Below are 21,063 nucleotides of genomic sequence, written 5' to 3'. Positions count from 1 at the left end.
CTTCCATTTTACCGTCTGCACTCTTGATATCTCCAACAACAGTTTTGAATCTTATTCCATATTGTTGAATGGTCTCTCCTTCAACCATCGGCATGTCTTCAAACTTTCCTCTAAGGATTTCTTCCTTACCTTATTTCACATGCTCATCACCACCATAGATATTCTCAAGAGTATCCCATACTTCTTTGGGATTTTCTTTATCCTGGACATCAATAAACTCAATGTCAGATAAACTACTAATTAGGGCTTCCATGACTTGCCCATTCTCCTGAATCTCTCTCTTTTGGTCATCTGTGAGAGTACCGATAGGGATAACATAAACATTCTCAACATAGCTCCAATGTTGAGCACCCATGCTTCTGATGTATATTTTCATTCCGTCCTCCCATATTTTAAAGCTATCTTTGTTGAACTTTGGACCTTCCCTCTTCATCATTACAATAGGACCTTTCCCTCAAGAGGTTAAGCTTACAACATAGAGGACCTGGAGGATGCTCTAATCCAATTGATAACACAATGATGAATAGTGAGTACCATACCGGTACTAAGAGGGGGGGTGAATCAGTACAGGTACAAAAACTTTTCCTGGACCGGTTTTGACTGCAAACAGTTTAATTTGACTGGAAATCACTAACACCGATCATAAACCAAATTACTACCAATTAAGCACAATGAGACTATGAAAGATATAAACTAGAAACACTTATCTTACCACATAACCTACACCCTCATTTCCACATTATCCTTGTGCATAAACAGGCAATCTTCATTAGAAATATAATAACTTGCTAGATCAACATGGTTCACCTCTTGACATAAATCAACAAAACATCAGATGAAAAAGACATCACATATGACACACATATTTTTCATGTAGAAACCCAACTAGGAAAAACCACGGTGGGGATGAATACCCACAAGATGTTTTTGAACTCTTTAGAAGTCTGCTATACTAGAAGCCTAGTCCGGTTAAAGACTGTTACAATAGGTTCTGTTAGGAATTGATCCTATTAGGGATCACCCATTTAAGGGATGGCTATAATATCTGATTAAGGGTTAAACCCTGTTAAAGGTTACCTTGTTTCAGGATTTTATGAACTCAATGGCTTTGAGTCACCCTGTTAAAGGATTTATAGCAACCTAGTTAAAGCTACCCTATTAAGGGATTTTCCAACAGTTGAAGTGATTAGAAATCAATAGGTATTACAATGATCTAGTAATAGCACTCAATGCCAATGTAGACCTGCTTTAGTTCCTTTCTTCTACATGCACACTCTACAGGTATCAACCCTCTTATCTAGTCTGGCAAGAATCACGTATCTTTGCACTTAGATACACACACAACATTTGCCAACAACTTCAACATGAAACAAAGCACCAACCTTATAGGAAATAGATAGGTCGGTAACATAAACCCTAAACATTTAGGTTGAGCAATTCAGTCGGTTCAATCTTGACCATTGAAAACTTTTCATTTGAATACATCGGTCTTGAACAGATCTCAAGACATTCTCCATTGTTTGTTCTTCACTTCTTCTTTGAGGCAATAACCCATCACACATTCTTGAGGTAGATAGGATCAATCTCCTTTGTGCAAGATCCTTCACGTTCATGAGGCTGATGTGGAAACATGATCTAATCTCCATTACAATGCTAACTCATCACACAATGCCATTGGTTAAATCACACAGGCTCTAAACACTTCAACCAGAAACTCTGAAACTCAGACTACCAACTGGTAGTCATACCATATTAAACCGCTTCACCTTTTGCACATATACCGGTTCTCAACATTATACCGATTCACTTTGCTAGTTGCTTAACTACAATAAACATGTTCACTCTTCATCATATTACCGGTTCACTCTTCAGCATATTACCAGTTCACTCTTTCAACGTATTACCGGTTCTCTCTTTAGCATATTACTAGTTCATTCTTTCAACATATTGACATCAATGACAACACAATATCATCGTGTTAACATATTTTGCACATATGCCAACACATACAATGATTTAGTTTGGAGAATCTACTTCAAACCCTCGTACTAGTGTTTTTGTGATCATGCCCACAGAAGGGTCTAGGAAGAACAAAGTTGTGTCTAATTTCATAGCTAAACCTTGAATAGTTGTTGGACAAGAACCATAGTGTAATAAGGCTTTCACAAATTTGAATGACTCCTATTTGAGCATAATGTAAAAGTCATTAAAGGATAATCTCATAACTATTCCAAAGATTATACCTCTTCTTGACAATAGACCATACCCTCATTGGTATAATGGTTCCAAATATTGCCAATATCACCATGTGCCTAGTCCTAAAACTAAGTGTTGTTATCATCTTAGACATATAGTCCAAGAATATATTAAGAGTGGAGCTATAAAGGTTGGTGATAGAAAGCATAAATCTAAGAAGTCTATTGACAAGATAAATAGTGAGTTGCAAATTTGCATAGATTTGTTCTAGCTGCATTCATTTAACTTTTTCTCTGCATTAGATTTAGGTCTAGTACTAGATGGTGGCCCATACATTAATATGGGTACTATAACTTCAATCTTGCCTACCAACCAGAAGATGAAAATATTTGACATATCATTCACCCTTCTAAATGTCCAATATTATGGAGAGATTGCTCTGCTATACATCCATGTGAATCTTAATGGTTAAATTGCTATGGTGTGATGGTTGACCCTTCATGCAGAGTTGAAGTCATCACAGAGGAGACTTTATTTTTGAATTGGTGGCATAGGCTGAGATATGATGTGTTGTTCTACCTTGACAATACATAATGGGCTATCTCTTACTCCTTTAGGTAGTATCACCTTTATGGTTGTTGTGGGACCCAAGGCTATTTTGTCTACATTTGTTATCATTCCCAAGTTAGGATTTTTTTGAGTTAAACTAGGTATTCCCTAGTTGATTTCTATGGATGTAGTCCCTTCAATAATTAATAAGTGCCTAAATTTTCCTGATGAGGGTTTAGTGCATGTCATCCAGAATACTAGATATTGACCCTTGGTAGCCTATGGCAACTTTTCATTAGACCATTTTGAGTCTGCTCTAGTTGGGCCTATGTTTCCTCATGGTGACTTAATGTATCAAGAATATTAGTAGTATAAGATGGGGGAGTCAGCCCCTAAGTTGGTTCAACCTAGCTATTTGTTGCCACTTCCTACATCAATATCTACTTTGTCTATCCTTGTGTTAGAGAAGGTAGTGCCTTATGCCCCTTCATCATAGAGGGTTGAGGTTAAGCCCATTCCTCTAAGTACACCTCCTCATCTGTCCAAGACTACATAGCCTCGAGCAGTATCTTTTGTTCTTGCAACTACACATATTGCAAACAAGGGAAAGGCACCCATACTATCAAATTTTGTATCCCACCATCCCTTCAAGCTCCTGGTCCTGGTCAATATCCCTCAGCCTTCACAATATGAGAAGGGGAAGTGTTCCCCTCATGGTCATTCATCACCACTTTCCCCTACTTCATAGCCAATGTAGGCACCCTCTATTACTCCAGCTACTCCTCGATTAAAGCAAGGTAGGGCACCTATTACTATGAATGTAGTGCCTATCTTAGGTGTACCTCATGTTCCATAGATTGGGCCTTCTCCTATGGAGCATAATGCTCCTAACTCTTCTTAGGCTTTAGTTCCTAGTCCCCATCTTCATCATAATTAACATTCACATGAGCATAAGTGCTATCAATGGGTGATGGCTCAGGAACACAATGTTTCTTTGAAGTCTTTTGGTGCATCTTTGGTACCTGCTCCTGTCCTATTTGTTCCCATCTCTTCATATATTTTGATCTCTGCATCATCTTCGATATCGCTACTAGTTGCTTCTAGGATTATTGATGAACCTCGCCCTAAATAGGTGCAAGTCTTCATTTCTCCTTCCTTGGATCCACCTCTTATCACCTCATTTCTAGATGTACCTCCATTGTCTTGACCCCTAGATATTATGCACATGTAGGTGGTGTCTAGTGTCATTTTGTCTGATCCTCTTGTTTCATAGTTGCTTCTTCATCAAATATTTTTCAAGATCTTCAAACCTGCCATGGTTGATAGGAAACTTGTGTCTCCTATCCAGCCTAAATCCATGTTTAAGCAAGGCCCCATTTGAGAGTTTTGTCAATGCAAATTGGCTCAGGTATGATCCTCACCTATCTCTTTTCCTTCTTCAATTCCTTCTTTGGTGCCTATTTTTGTTTGTGTTGTTGAGAAGGCCCCACCTTTTCCCAAGTTTGTCACTTCTAGTCTAAATTTTCTATCAGATCCTCAGACTAAGTCACTTTCTTCCTCTATAGAGGAACTCTAGTTAAACTCTCTATAGGATATCCTGACATTATCTATGATATTTCTACAATTTTTGAGTCTTGTTTCTTCTAATATTGTAGACACTAAACATAATATAAACAAGAGGATATGATGAAGGAAATGTGGAACTGAATGAATTAGATCATGAAAACTGATTACAAATAACTAGTAACATCTGGATTATAATATTTGGCTCACTAGCCTGCTACATACATGCTCAATTACAACATTTGTCAACTCCATAACTCTAAATCTTAAGATATGTCTTGTATGTTCTCTTTAATCAATTATGATGCCAGCTGACATTGATTTATATGGTCCAGAGGGATCTAGTTGGCCCAAGAATAATCAACAATCGATGAACATGATGAAATGTGTAAAACCACTAGGTCAGCTTCCGCCAAAGAGATTCCTCTAAAAAATCCAATGGATGAAGTATGGATAAGAGGGAAGGTTAGATACATGCCAAGGAACATTGGAATCAATGAACTAGGGCTTTGCAAGCTACATAAAGGATTTATAAGATTCATCAATAGCAAATAGGTCCAGGTAGTTCCGGTGTCCTAAGCTAGAAAACTATCTCACAATCTGGAATCGATAACTTGCGATAAAATGATCCAAATGCTCTGTTGTTTAGGAATAAGGAAGATGATCATGTTCAGAAACAAAATCCAACTCTTCAAGATCCGGTGAGCCAATGTAATAAAATGCAGAAAGGAAAGCTGAAACTGCAAATAGAAAACAAACTAAAAAGAAATATTTTTTGGTTGATACAAGATTGCCAAGAACTGGGGATGCACCTACATCATTGCCTCATCCCTTGCTCTCGCTACTAGTGAGGAACCTAGTGCTACCCTTGCAATTGTTGAACTTTGGTCTTTGTGTCTCTCCCCATATGATCAAATATTGGGAGGATGATGACCTGATCATTAAGGGGTTGTAGTATAGTACCTTCTTTATCTTGTAGCATAGTGTGTGTGCATGATTATGTTCCCTCGTGCTTCATTTACATGTTTGTTCCCTCCCTAGGGACACCAGTTACTATGTAGGTGCTTTGAAATAGGAAGTTGATTGGCTTTATCTATTGTTCTCTCCTAAAGGACCTGAGTTACTCGATAGGTTCTCGGATACAAGATATTTCCAATCACACAACTTATTCTATATGTTATCTATTTCTTCTTCTATCTGTTGTATCTTTCTTTTTGACATTCAAGGATGATTCAAAGCATTAGGGGCATTTAGGCCTTCTTCCATGTTGACTTGGATCTTTATTTTATCTTTGTCTTCATGTTCCCTTCTTCAAATCTGAGAACTTTGGCATTATAATGAAATGCCCATATGTAGCTATATTATTTATTTTACCCTATTTCTATGGATTTTAATGCTAAAAAAGAAGATCCTCCTATGCTCTTGCATTTTGTTTGAAGTTGTGGGTCTTATACATCATCCATCAAAGATGACATTCCACATAAACATCTCGCTATGTTGATGTGCCACAACATTTCTTCTCCTTAGAATGGCATGCCTTTCATGCATACCATTCTAAGGGGAGGCTACCATATTTTCATAATCTTCATTTGGAATTTGTATTTGTTTATCTTAACATTCTAGTTTGCCTTGGTGGGGGCCAAACCACTTGTTCTTTTTTATCTTGTTTTCTTTGGTGGGGGCCAAACCACTTGATATATTCACCTTTTGTAAGAGCGAATCCACTACTTATTAAATTAATCTATGGTCACCCAATCACATGGCTATCTCGCATTTTTCTATCTATGTTGGTGGTGCAGTCAGTGGTTAAGAGGGACCTCAAAGAGATTAGTCTGGACCATTCAACAAGAGTAAACACAACGAAAACACAAGGACATGATGGAGGAAATGCAAAATAGAATGAATTATATCATGAAAATGGATTACAATCAACCGGTAACATTTGGGTTATAGAAATTGACTAACATGCCTACTAAAATATGCTCAATTATAGAACAGGCCATAACCGAGACCTCAAATCTTAAGATCTATCTTCTATGTTATGTCTAATAACTTCGATCCCCATTCTAATGCTTAATTGCAATGATTTCTACAATCTAAGGGATTCGATCGACCCAAAAAATGTATCAAAAGCCGAAGAACAAGACCTAACATGTAAAAAAAACAAGGTCAGCCTCCACCAAAGTATGAAGTGTAGAACTCAGGTAAGGTCTGCCACACACCAAGGAACATTGGAATCAATGCTCATGGATCCGCAAGATACAAAATGTATTCGATAGATCACTAATACAAAAAGGTCCAGGTAACCAATACCAGAAAACTATCTTGGAAATCGGTAGCGATAACTAATAGTTCTGATACTAGAAGTAAAGTATAGATGCCAATAGCTAACAAGATGAGAGGGGGGGGGGTGAATCATACAAACTTAAACTTCCATAAAATCAACAAATTCAACCTTGGTAACTTATACTTCAACAACTTAACCAAAAACTTCTAAACATGCAAACTCATAGACACATAATCATTGTAACACTCATAACACCAGATTTAACATGGAAACTCAAATAGGGAAAAACCACTATGGGATTTCAGACCCACTAAGAAATATACTCTTCTAGAGTATGCTCGGTTAAAAGCAAATCCTGTTAAAGATTACAAACACATTGCTAGATGTGACCCAGTTAAGGGATTTCCCTCAGATCTATTAGGATCTTCACTTTGTTAGAACTAACCTTGTTAAAGGATTTCAAACACTCATTTAGAATGTTACCTTGCTACAGGGTTTACAAATAAGACTGTTAAGTCCACTTGGTTAAGAGATTTCCTGTCACTTACAAAATAACAGTAATAAAATATATCTACAACTTCACATCTAAAATGCTAAAGCAGATTCTTATTTGCTAAAAACAATCTAGTCATAGGACTTATCTTGTCCCTCTGCTGGGCTCTCTACTTTGTTATTCAAATATGTCTTCAAGCTTCTGTGCTCGGTAATCACTATGTAGCATTCCTGTGCTTACACTTTCCTACATACATTGTTTATTAACAATTCCTTATTTATAAACAATTGCTAACTGCTAAATCTCCTTGATCACATTTCCCATGATCAATCTTAGCCATTAGATCTTCAAACTTGACCAAGTTCAATGTATCCTTCTAATCTGAAAATGTTTTACCTTGCCTAGGGACTTGCATTCCCTTCTTGGAACTTGCACAAGGTGATTGCCATTAAATCTGCACTGTAGATTTTCCTGCCAATTTTCCTTTGCCATAGATCCCTAACAAACTTCATGCATGACATACCAATCATTTATACATCTCCAGCTAATCATTGTCCTTCATTAAATAATGTTTTTATCCATCCAATGCGCACTATCATAACTCAGTTGCAACTCGGTAAATACTAAACCTTACTCGGTAGACATTTCGCCTTCATTAACCAATATCGATAACCTTAGGGTTTACCAACTAGGTTCCTTAGGGTTTACCGACTAGGTTCTTTGCTCGGTGATATAGTATAGTATTAACCTTACAATCAACAACATATGTAGGATATCAAAACAATCTAAACATCATGATCTCATCATTGTCTAACTCGGTAATAGTTGCCCATTGAATAACTTATTCCTCCTCTTATTCATCACATTCTTTCTGTGTCTTTTACCAACATCTTAATTCTCTTCTAATCAATCTTCTCAAGATATGGCAATATCATACTAAATTAGATAATCAATTTCTTGACATCAATGACAAAATAATGTTATAAAGATATTTATCAACCTTCTTCAGTTATATGAATAATATTCAACAACCTTCTCAATATCCTTATTGAATATCAACAATCTTTCTTCCTACTAAAATGCCAACAATAAATCGCCAGAAAATGATCCAAATGCTCTATGGTTTGGGAATAAGGTAGATGATCAAGTCATCAAGAAAATTATAACTCCACAAGATCTAGTGAGCCAATGCCAAAAAATGCAGAATGAAATGTTGAAACTACAAAACAGAAAGCAAAGCAAAAAAGAAATATTTTTGGTTGATGGTAGATTGCCAAGAACCGGGGATGCTCCTACATCAGACATCTAGGGTTGTTGAAAAATTGAGTCTCTCACTTTGTTGGGATCAAAGGAAAACCAAGGTAGTCTACCTTTGCCTGAGAAATCCAAGATGAGTCTTCAAGTGGTCTTCCCTTCCACTTCACTAGATACTCCTTGTACTGTCTGCTTCGGGTACTACGCCCAATCCTTTTGTCCAAAATGTCTTCAATCTACTCTGGTTCCTTTTGGTGTAACTGATTCTCCAAGTTTGCAATATTGTCCTCACTAAATTCTGGTTCATGATACTGATGTAGATCTACAATGTTGAATATAGGTGAAATACTTAGACTAGCTGATAACTCCACTTCATATGCATTTTCGAAATTGAACTTTCTCAAAATCTTGCAAGGTCAAAACTTCTTCATCTGCAACTTGTTATAGGTCCCAAATGGAAATCTTTTTTTCCTTAGATACTATGTGTGTGAAAAGTGGACTAAGAATCTGTATCTGCAAGACACAACACTTCAATCAAGTCATTACATGCATGGTTAGACAGATGTAAATATGAATATGAAAACCATAGCAAATCGACCCATTGCCTTCTAAAAGATGCGAGCATAAGATTGCTCTCAGATTCTCAGCAATACCAGTGACTAGACAACATCAAGACGAAGGATTTAATCTATATGAGCATGATGAATGCTAGATGGATGCAATATTGATCTAACAAGATTTAAACAATATTAAGATAAATGATTTAATTAATATGAAATAATTAATATGCAATATATCAATGAGTCTAGAGCAAAAATAGTATAATAACAATATATTCTCCAGCCTCTCCTTGAATGAGAGATGAGCCTGAATTTATAGAAAATTCAGAAAGAAACCAATGGTTGAGATCAAATGATGATGAGCGGACAAGATTTTCCAAGAGGAAGCACAATCCAGGTGAATTGATGTGATTGGATGCTTTTCTCAGTTTTAAAGGAAATTGAACTAAAATTAAGATTAAATCAAGGAAAAACTGATTTAAAGGAAATTGAACTAAAATTAAGATAAAATCAAGGAAAAACTGATTTATTATCTATTTCATTCAATTTTAATATTTAATTGTTTTAATTGCTTCCTCTGAGATTATCTATCAATTTTTAATTTGTTTTTTCAAGATTATCTCCAATTGATTTCTTTTCTCAAATTTTAATTCTTTTTTGTCAATTAATTCTTTTTTTGATTTATTTCCATTTTTGAAGATTTGTGCTCAATTGATTTATTTAATTGAATTAATTCCTCTTTCTTGACTTGTTTCCTTTTGTGAAGATTTATGGCAATTTGATTTATTTAATTAAATATGCTAGGATATTTAATTAAATAAATAAGATAATTGTTTAAAATGATTTACTTGGAATGATTTAATTAATTAAATAAATATTTAATTAATATTGAGTGATTGATTTGCCATGTGACATTTAATGATTTTAGAATGAATTGTGTGCTCAAGATTGATTTAATTTCCTTTGGTTAGGACCTTGGTGATGTTGTCGAGATTAGGGGCTCATTGTTTAGATGACCATTTTTAGGGTATTACATTTGCCCCTCTTTGAATTAATGTGCAAGCAACGTGTTGGTTCAAAGAAAATTTGATGTCTAGGAGATGTCAGTTCTGAACTTGATTGATCACAAACTAGATAAAAGCAAGGTGTTTAGTTTGATTCGAAGCGACAAAGTTGAATAAAGTTTGATTAACGTGATACCGTTCTAGAACTTGATTGAACTTGGGAGTGATAGAATACAAAAGATACCAAACTTGAACTCGATTGATCAAGAAGTGGATCTTACTGATCTAGAACTTGATTGAACTTAGATAAAGTGAGTGAAGATAAAAATTGATCTTGAACTTGATTGATCAAGATATGATGAAGATAAATTGTTCAGCTTGATCAAGAAATGAATAAAACGTAACACCTACTTAGATTTAGCATGATTAAAGATACTCTTTAAACCCTTGATTGAGTTTAAATGAAAAATCAGCTTGATGAAAAGCGATGGAATTGATTAATGTAAAGAGATTGATTCAGATAAAAGACAAATATCAGCTTGATATGAAGCGATGAAACTGATATGCCCCTAGAGATTGAGATCTTATTTGATTGTTTTTCTTTAGTTGAAAAATATTTTTGCTCAAATTTCGATGAAGATTTGAAAATTTTCCTCAACATTTGAAGATGTGAGATCATAAGGTCATGAGTATGCCCCCTCGAGAGCGAAATCGAAAAATAGCGAGGGTACATGATGATAGCCAATTTTTTAGTGATGATAAGTTGTTTGAGCATAAATTGATTCAAAGGAATTTTTGAAAATTTTGCGAGAAATTGAGCACAAAGTTGATTTGTAGAAATTAAATTGAGATTCATCATTGATTTGCGAGAAATTGAGCGCAAAGTTAAAGAAAGCATTTGATGAAAAGAGCGCTAAGTGGTCAAAATTTTTGTGAAATTTTGATGACAGAGTTGACGTCAGATTTCGATTTCGATCTCGAAAATGGACTCAGGACAGCCGATTTACAAGCTCTTGATTTGATTTCATCGTACTTGTGTTGATTGATTATGAGATGTTCTATATGCTTTATTCTATATGTATGCATTTGTTTTCAGCATGAATGTATGAATGTAAATGAAATATGAGTTTTTATTTTTGTTTCTTTTCATATGCAAATAAATGAATGTGAATGAGTAATGAGAATGGGTAATGCAATTTTTTTTTTCTATGCAATAAGATGAATGCAAATGAATGATAGTGAATGTATGAATTGATGCTGCAACTCTCATTTAGTAGACAAAGAGGAAGCATTGTTACTATACCGAAATCACTCCAAATTCACAGAATGTAGAATGAAATGCAAGATGAGATGCAAAATGAGATGCAACCTAAACCTAGTCACTGGACTTTGAAAAGCTTAATTGTAATCATTGAGTGTTTTACAATTATAGCACGCAGAATAGAGTTCATTTCTTTTCATGTGAAATATTAATTTATCTTGTTCGCAATGACCCTTTTTTTGTTCATATCCTTGGACAAATTACTCATGGACCCGGATTGCACAATAAAGAAATTTCCTCAAAATAGACAAAGAAATGATGGCAACCTCCCTGTAGCATTCAAATAAGCGGAGTCGAGGTATGTGTGGTGATTTCACCTTGATGTGAAGGCTCTTATCACAGACACCCAACTAATTTAAATGTTCCCAAATCATTGCAATCATTCCTTCAAGCAGAAAACAAAGAAAATATTATGCCCCCAATCCTTGCTCCTCTTAGTCACAATAGACTTCCTTGAGTTAGAGGGATAATGATCGAAAACCAATATAAAAGATAGAACACAAAGAAAATTTTCATGCATATCTCAAACAGTTTAGTGATTGTTTTCTATTATGTTGTTTTGCTTGTTTACTTAGTGATAAAACTCTTTAGTAGTTAGGAGATAGGTGACTGAATCAGAGTGGAAGACCAGGTTTCACTAACGTAAAGATTACTTGGTTGATATTGCTTAGGATACATAAATTCCTTAGCCAATTACCCTAAGACTAGGACATTGATCGGTTTCAAGCCATGAGGATTCCAAAAGAACCAAGATATCACAAAAGTGACTAAAAGTTATGTAGTCTTTTTTTTTTTTTTTTGAATTTCTTCAGGATTTTTTCTGATATTTAGGATTTTGTTCAGGACATTTTATGATTTTTTATGATTTTTTCAAAAGTTTGCCCCTAGTGTCTAGCAAGGCAAAAGGGATTTTGATTATCCTCTTGATATGAAGTCACTTCTAAGGAAGCGATAGGCTTTTTCATAGGCATAGGGGATTCTTGAAAGGTCTCCATATTTTGACATGATGGGGAAGCATTTTGGAAATGGCCTTCTGGAGTGGGTACGTTTGGAATTATAGCACATAGAATAGAGTTCATTTCTTTTCACGTGCAATATTAATTATCTTGTTCACAATGACCCTTTTTTCATTCATATCCCTGGACAAATTATGCATGGACCCAAATTGCACAATAAAGAAATTTCCTCAAAACAGACAAAGAAATGATGGGAACCTCCCTGTAGCATTCAAATAAGCAGAGTTGAGGTATGTGTGGCAATTTCACCTTGATGTGAAGGCTCTTATCACAGACACACAGATAATTTAGATGTTCCCAGATCATTGGAATCATTCCTTCAAGCAGAAAACAAAGAAAATATTATGCCCCAAATCCTTGCTCCTCTTAGTCACAATAGACTTCCTCGAGTTACAAAGAGGGATAATAATCGAAAACCAATATAAAGGATAGAACACAAAGAAAATTTCCATGCATATCTCAAACAGTTTAGTGATTGTTTTCCATTATGTTGTTTTGCTTGTTTAATCAATGATAAAACTCTTCAGTAGTTAGGAAATAGGTGACTGACTCAGAGTGGAAGACTAGGTTTCACTGACGTAAGGATGACTTGGTTGATACTGCTTAGGATACGTAAATTGCTCAGCCAATTACCCTAAGACAAGGACATTGATCGTTTTCAAGACATGATGATTCCAAAAGAACCAGGATGTCGCAAAAGTAACTAAAAGTTATGTAATCTTTTTTTTTTTTTTTTTTTCAAACTCTTCAGGGCTTTTTCTGATTTTTAGGATTTTGTTCAGGACATTTTATGACTTTTTAGGATTTTTTCAAAAGTTTGCCCCTAGTGTCTAGCAAGGCAAAAGGGATTTTGATTATCCTCTTGTTATGGAGTCACTTCTAAGGAAGCGATAGGCTTTTTCATAGGCATAGGGGATTCTTGGAAGGTCTCCATATTTTGACATGATGGGGAAGCATTTTGGAAATGGCCTTCTAGAGTGGGTACGTTTGGAATTATAGCATGTAGAATAGAGTTCATTTCTTTTCATGTGAAATATTAATTATCTTATTCGCAATGACCCTTTTTTTCGTTCATATCCTTGGACAAATTACACATGGACCTAGATTGCACAATAAAGAAATTTCCTCAAAATAGAAAAAGAAATGATGGCAACCTCCCTGTAGCATTCAAATAAACGGAGTCGAGGTATGTGTGGTGATTTCACCTTGATGTGAAGGCTCTTATCAGAGACACCCAACTAATTTAGATCTTCCCAGATCATTGCAATCATTCCTTCAAGCAGAAAACAAAGAAAATATTATGCCCCCAATTCTTGCTCCTCTTAGTCACAATAGACTTCCTCGATTTACACAGAGGGATAATAATCAAAAACAAATATAAAAGATACAACACAAAGAAAATTTCCATGCATATCTCAAACAGTTTAGTGATTGTTTTCCATTATGTTGTTTTGCTTGTTTACTCAATGATAGAACTCTTCAGTAATTAGGAGATAGGTGACTGACTTGGAGGGGAAGACCAAGTTTCATTGAAGTAAAGATGACTTGGTTGATATTGCTTAGGATACATAAATTCCTTAGCCAATTACCCTAAGACTAGGACATTGATCAGTTTCAAGCCATGAGGATTCCAAAAGAACCTAGATGTCACAAAAGTGACTAAAAGTTATGTAGTATTTTTTTTATTTTTTTTTTGAATTTTTTCAAGACTTTTTCTGATTTTTAGGATTTTGTTCAGGACATTTTATGATTTTTTATGATTTTTTCAAAAGTTTGCCCCTAGTGTCTAGCAAGGCAAAAGGGATTTTGATTATCCTCTTGATATGGAGTCACTTCTAAGGAAGCGATAGGCTTTTTCATAGGCATAGGGGATTCTTGGAAGGTCTCCATATTTTGACATGATGGGGAAGCATTTTGGAAATGACCTTCTGGAGTGCGTACGTTTGCAATTATAGCACACAGAATAGAGTACATTTCTTTTCATGTGCAATATTAATTATGTTGTTCGTAATGACCCTTTTTTCATTCATATCCCTAGACAAATTACGCATGGACCCGAATTGCACAATAAAGAAATTTCCTCAAAACAAACAAAGAAATGATGGGAACCTCCCTGTAGCATTCAAATAAGCAGAGTCGAGGTATGTGTTGCAATTTCACCTTGATGTGAAGGCTCTTATCACAGACACCCAACTAATTTAGATGTTCCCAGATCATTGGAATCATTCCTTCAAGCAAAAAACAAAGAAAATATTATGCCCCAAATCCTTGCTCCTCTTAGTCACAATAGACTTCCTCGAGTTACAAAGACGGATAATAATCGAAAACCAATATAAAGGATAGAACACAAAGAAAATTTCCATGCATATCTCAAATAGTTTAGTGATTGTTTTCCATTATGTTGTTTTGCTTGTTTACTCAATGATAAAACTCTTCAGTAGTTAGGAGATAGGTGATTGACTCAGAGTGGAAGACTAGGTTTCACTGACGTAGAGACGACTTGGTTGATACTGCTTAGGATACGTAAATTCCTCAGCCAATTACCCTAAGACAAGGACATTGATCGGTTTCAAGCCATGATGATTCCAAAAGAACCAGGATGTAACAAAAGTAACTAAAAGTTATTTAATCTTTTTTTTTTTTTTTTTTGAACTCTTCAGGACTTTTTCTGATTTTTAGGATTTTGTTCAGGACATTTTATGACTTTTTAGGATTTTTTCAAAAGTTTGCCCCTAGTGTCTAGCAAGGCAAAAGGGATTTTGATTATCCTCTTGTTATGGAGTCACTTGTAAGGAAGCGATAGGCTTTTTCATAGGCATAGGGGATTCTTGGAAGGTCTCCATATGACATGATGGGGAAGCATTTTGGAAATGGCCTTCTAGAGTGGGTACATTTGGAATTATAGCACTCAGAATAGAGTTCATTTCTTTTCATGTGCAATATTAATTATCTTGTTCGCAATGACCCTTTTTTTGTTCATATCCTTGGACAACTTACGCATGGACCCGGATTGCACAGTAAAGAAATTTCCTCAAAACAGACACAGAAATTATGGGAACCTCCCTGTAGCATTCAAATAAGCGGAGTGAAGGTATGTGTGGCAATTTCATGTTGATGTGAAGGCTCTTATCATAGACACCCAACTAAATTAGAAGTTCCGAGATCATTGGAATCATTCCTTCAAGCAGAAAACAAAGAAAATATTATGCCCCCAATCCTTGCTCCTCTTAGTCACAATAGACTTCCTCGAGTTACTCAGAGGGATAATAATCGAAAACCAATATAAAAGATAGAACACAAAGAAAATTTCCATGCATATCTCAAACAGTTTAGTGATTGTTTTCCGTTATGTTGTTTTGATTGTTTACTCAATGATAAAACTCTTCAGTAGTTAGGAGATAGGTGACTGACTCAGAGTGGAAGACCAGGTTTCACTGACGTAAAGATGACTTGGTTGATACTACTTAGGATATGTAAATTCCTCAGCCAATTACCCTAAGACAAGGGAATTGATTGGTTTCAAGCCATGATGATTCCAAAAGAACCAGGATGTCACAAAAGTAACTAAAAGTTATGTAATCTTTTTTTTTTTTTTTTGTGAACTCTTGAGGACTTTTTCTGATTTTTAGGATTTTGTTTAGGACATTTTATGCATTTTTAGGATTTTTTCAAAAGTTTGCCCCTAGTGTCTAGCAAGGCAAAAGGGATTTTGATTATCCTCTTCTTATGGAGTCACTTCTAAGGAAGTGATAGGCTTTTTCATAGGCATAGGGGATTCTTGGAAGGTCTCCATATTTTGACTTGATGGGGAAGCATTTTGGAAATGGCCTTCTAGAGTGGGTACATTTGGAATTATAGCACTCAAAATAGAGTTCATTTCTTTTCATGTGCAATATTAATTATCTTGTTCGGAATGACCCTTTTTTTGTTCATATCCTTGGACAACTTACGCATGGACCCAAATTGCATAGTAAAGAAATTTCCTCAAAACAGACAAAGAAATGATGGGAACCTCCCTGTAGCATTCAAATAAGCGGAGTCGAGTTATGTGTGGAAATTTCACATTGATGTGAAGGCTCTTATCACAGACACCCAGCTAAATTAGATGTTCCCAGATCATTGGAATCATTCCTTCAAGCAGAAAACAAAGAAAATATTATGCCCCCAATCCTTTCTCCTCTTAGTCACAATAGACTTCTTTGAGTTACTCAGAGGGATAATAATCGAAAACCAATATAAAAGATAGAACACAAAGAAAATTTCCATGCATATCTCAAACAGTTTAGTGATTGCTTTCCATTATTTTGTTTTGCTTGTTTACTCAGTGATAAAACTCTTCAATAATTAGGAGATAGGTGACTGACTTGGAGTGGAAGACCAAGTTTCACTGACGTAAAGATGACTTGGTTGATATTGCTTAGGATACATAAATTCCTCAGCCAATTACCCTAAGACTAGGACATTGATCAGTTTCAAGCCATGAGGATTCCAAAAGAACCAGGATGTCACAAAAGTGACAAAAAGTTATGTAGTATTTTTTTTTTTGAATTTTTTGAATTTTTTCAACACTTTTTTTGATTTTTAGGATTTTGTTTAGGACATTTTATGATTTTTTATGATTTTTTCAAAAGTTTGCCCCTAGTGTTTAGCAAGGCAAAAGGGATTTTGATTATCCTCTTGATATGGAGTCACTTCTAAGGAAGTGATAGGCTTTTTAATACGCATAGGGGATTCTTGGAAGGTCTCCATATTTTGACATGATGGGGAAGCATTTTGGAAATGACCTTCTAGAGTGGGTACGTTTGGAATTATAGCATGCAGAATAGAGTTCATTTCTTTTCATGTGCAATATTAATTATCTTGTTCACAATGACCCTTTTTTCATTCATATCCTTGGACAAAGTACGCACAGACTCAGATTGCACAATAAAGAAATTTTCTCAAAACAGATAAAGAAATGATGGGAACCTCCTTGTAGCATTCAAATAAGCAGAGTCAAGGTATGTGTGGTGATTTAACCTTGATGTGAAGGCTCTTATCACAGACACCCAGCTAATTTAGATGTTCCCAGATCATTGGAATCATTCCTTCAAGCAGATAACAAAGAAAATATTAAGCCCCCAATCCTTGCTCCTCTTAGTCACAATAGACTTCCTCGAGTTACTCAGAGGGATAATAATTGAAAACCAATATAAAAGATAGAACACAAAGAAAATTTCCATGCATATCTCAAATAGTTTAGTGATTGTTGTCCGTTATGTTGTTTTGCTTGTTTACTCAGTGATAAAACTCTTCAGTAGTTAGGAGATAGGTGACTAACTCAGAGTGGAAGACCGGGTTTCACTGACATAAAGATGACTTGGTTGATACTGCTTAGGATACGCAAATTCCTCAGCCAATTACCCTAAGACTAGGACATTGATCGATTCCAAGCTATGAGGATTGCAAAAGAACCAGGATGTCACAAAAGTGACTAAAAGTTATGTAGTCTTTTTTTTTTTTTTTTTTGAATTTCTTTAGGACTTTTTCTGATTTTTAGGATTTTGTTCAGGACATTTTATGATTTTTTAGGATTTTTTCAAAAGTTTGCCACTAGTGTCTAGCAAGGCAAAAGGGATTTAGATTATCCTCTTGACATGGAGTCACTTCTACAGAAGGGATAGGCTTTTTCATAGGCATAGGGGATTCTTGGAAGGTCTCCATATTTTGACATGATGGGGAAGCATTTTGGAAATGGCCTTCTGGAGTGGGTATGTTTGGAATTATAACACGCAGAATAGAGTTCACTTCTTTTCATGTGCAATATTAATTATCTTGTTCGCAATGAGCCTTTTTTTGTTCATATCCTTGGACAAATTATGCATGGACCCGAAAATCACAATAAAGAAGTTTCCTCAAAACAGACAAAGAAATGATGGGAACCTCCCTATAGCATTCAAATAAGCGGAGTCGAGGTATGTCTGACGATTTCACCTTGATGTGAAGGCTCTTATCATAGACACCTAGCTAATTTAGATGTTCCCAGATCATTGGAATCATTTCTTCAAGAAGATAACAAAGAAAATATTATGCCCCCAATCCTTGCTCCTCTTAGTCACAATAGACTTCCTCGAGTCACTTAGAGGGATAATAATCGAAAACCAATATAAAAGATAGAACACAAAGAAAATTTCCATGCATATCTCAACTAGTTTAGTGATTGTTTTACGTTATGTTGTTTTGTTTGTTTACTCAGTGATAAAACTCTTCAGTAGTTAGGAGATAGGTGACTAACTCAGAGTGGAAGACCAAGTTTCACTAACGTAAAGATGACTTGGTTGATACTGCTTAGGATACGTAAATTCCTCAGCCAATTACCCTAAGAGTAGGACATTGATCGGTTTCAAGCCATGAGGATTCCAAAAGAACCAAGATGTGACAAAAGTGACTAAAAGTTATGTAGTCCTTTTTTCTTGTTTCTTTTTTTGAATTTCTTTAGGACTTTTTCTGATTTTTAGGATTTTTTTAAGGACATTTTATGATTTTTTAGGACTTTTTCAAAAGTTTGCCCCTAGTGTCTATTAAGGCAAAAGGAATTTTGATTATCCTCTTTACATGGAGTCACTTCTAAGGAAGGGATAGGCTTTTTCATAGGCATAGGGGATTCTTGGAAGGTCTCCATATTTTGACATGATGGGGAAGCATTTTGGAAATGGACTTCTGGAGTGGGTACGTTTGGAATTATAGTACATAGAATAGAGTTCATTTCTTTTCATGTGCAATATTAATTATCTTGTTCGCAATGACCCTTTTTTCGTTCATATCCTTGGACAAATTACGCGTGGACCCGAATTGCACAATAAAGAAATTTCCTCAAAATAGACAAAGAAATGATGGGAACCTCCCTGTAGCATTCAAATAAGTGGAGTCGAGTTATGTGTGGCAATTTCAGCTTGATGTGAAGGCTCTTATCATAGACACCCAGCTAATTTAGATGTTCCCAGATCATTGGAATCATTCCTTCAAATAGAAAACAAAGAAAATATTATGCCCCCAATCCTTGCTCCTCTTAGTCACAATAGACTTCCTCAAGTTACTCAGAGGGATAATAATCAAAAACCAATATAAAAGATAGAACACAAAGAAAATTTCCATGCATATCTCAAATAGTTTAGTGATTGTTTTTCGTTATGTTGTTTTGCTTGTTTACTAAGTGATAAAACTCTTCAGTAGTCAGGAGATAGGTGACTGACTGAGAGTAGAAGACTAGGTTTCACTAACGTAAAGATGACTTGGTTGATACTACTTAGGATACGTAAATTCCTCAGCCAATTACCCTAAGACTAGGACATTGATCGGTTTCAAGCCATGAGGATTCCAAAAGAACCAGGATGTCACAAAAGTGACTAAAAGTTATGTAATCTTTTCTTTTATGAATTTCTTCAGGACTTTTTTGATTTTTAGGATTTTGTTCAGGACATTTTATGATTTTTTAGGACTTTTTCAAAAGTTTGCCCCTAGTGTCTAGCAAGGCAAAAGAGATTTTGAGTACATGAATGGATAAGCATTGATTGAAGTGTTGTGTATTATAGATACACCATCACTTCATCACCAACTTCAAATTCCTTATGTCTCCTCTTCTCATCCACTTTCTCTTTATACTTTCTATTCATATCCTCCAAATGCTACTTAACCTTAATATGTAAGTCCTTTATGTGATCTGCAAATTCTTCTTCTTTTAAACTTCTCTAGTCTTCACTACTGATATCTCTCAATTTTGATATACCTCTAGGGTATGGTCTAGTAACAATCTCAAAAGGTTTCCTTCCAGTACTCCTATTTGTTGAATTATTGCATGGAAACTCTACTTATGCAAGAATCAAATCCCAACTTTCGATTTTGTCTCCAAGTAAGCATCTCAACAAATTTCCCAAGCTTCAGTTTACTACCTTTGTCTATCCATCAATTTGTGGGTGGAAAGTAGAATTGGATTCCAAATCTATCTTCATCTTCTTCCAAAGTGTTCTCCAAAAATAACCAACAAACTTAGTATCTCTATATGAAACTATGCTCTTAGGTAATCCGTGAAATATCACCACTTCCTTGAAAAATAGGCCAACTATATGCCCTGCATCTCATGTCTTCTTACAAGGTATGAAATGAGCTATCTTTGAGAATATATCCACCACCACAAATATAGAACCATTCCCTCTCTATTTCTTACGTAGTCCCAATATGAAATCCATGCTGATATCCTCCCAAGGTCTTAGCGGTACTCTCAAAGGCTTATAAAATCCTATATTCTGACTACTACCTTTTTCAAATTGACAAACTCTACAACTCTACACAAATTTCCTAACATACTTATGAATCTGAAGCCAAAAGTAATGCTCACTCACCAATGCTAGTATTTTATCAACATGAAAGTGTCTGGATAAGCCTCTACTATGCTTCTTCTTTATTAGATTCTCCCTCATAGAACTCTTAGGTATGCATAACTAAACTCCTCTAAATAACATCGCATCTTGAAAGAAATAATACAACCACTTACTTCTATCCATCATAACTAGTTCTCTACATGCTCTCCAAGATTCTACAAAATCTGGGTCATCATCATACAAGGTCTTCAACTCCTCAAATCCTAATAGTGTGACTCTCACCTCTGTCAACAAATTCATTTTTCTACTCAATGCATCAGCAACTTTGCTAGATTTCCCACTTCTATTCGTCAACACAAAGGTGTAGCTCTGCAAAAATTCTACCCATCTCATATGTCTCTAATTCAAATTACATTGACTGTTCAAATACTTCAAAGATTGATGATCAGTATACAAAACAAAC

The sequence above is a fragment of the Cryptomeria japonica genome, chromosome 6 (genome assembly GCF_030272615.1).
Source record: "Cryptomeria japonica chromosome 6, Sugi_1.0, whole genome shotgun sequence".
NCBI classification, from domain to species: domain Eukaryota; kingdom Viridiplantae; phylum Streptophyta; class Pinopsida; order Cupressales; family Cupressaceae; genus Cryptomeria; species Cryptomeria japonica.
Note: the sequence above shows the minus strand (reverse complement) of the source record.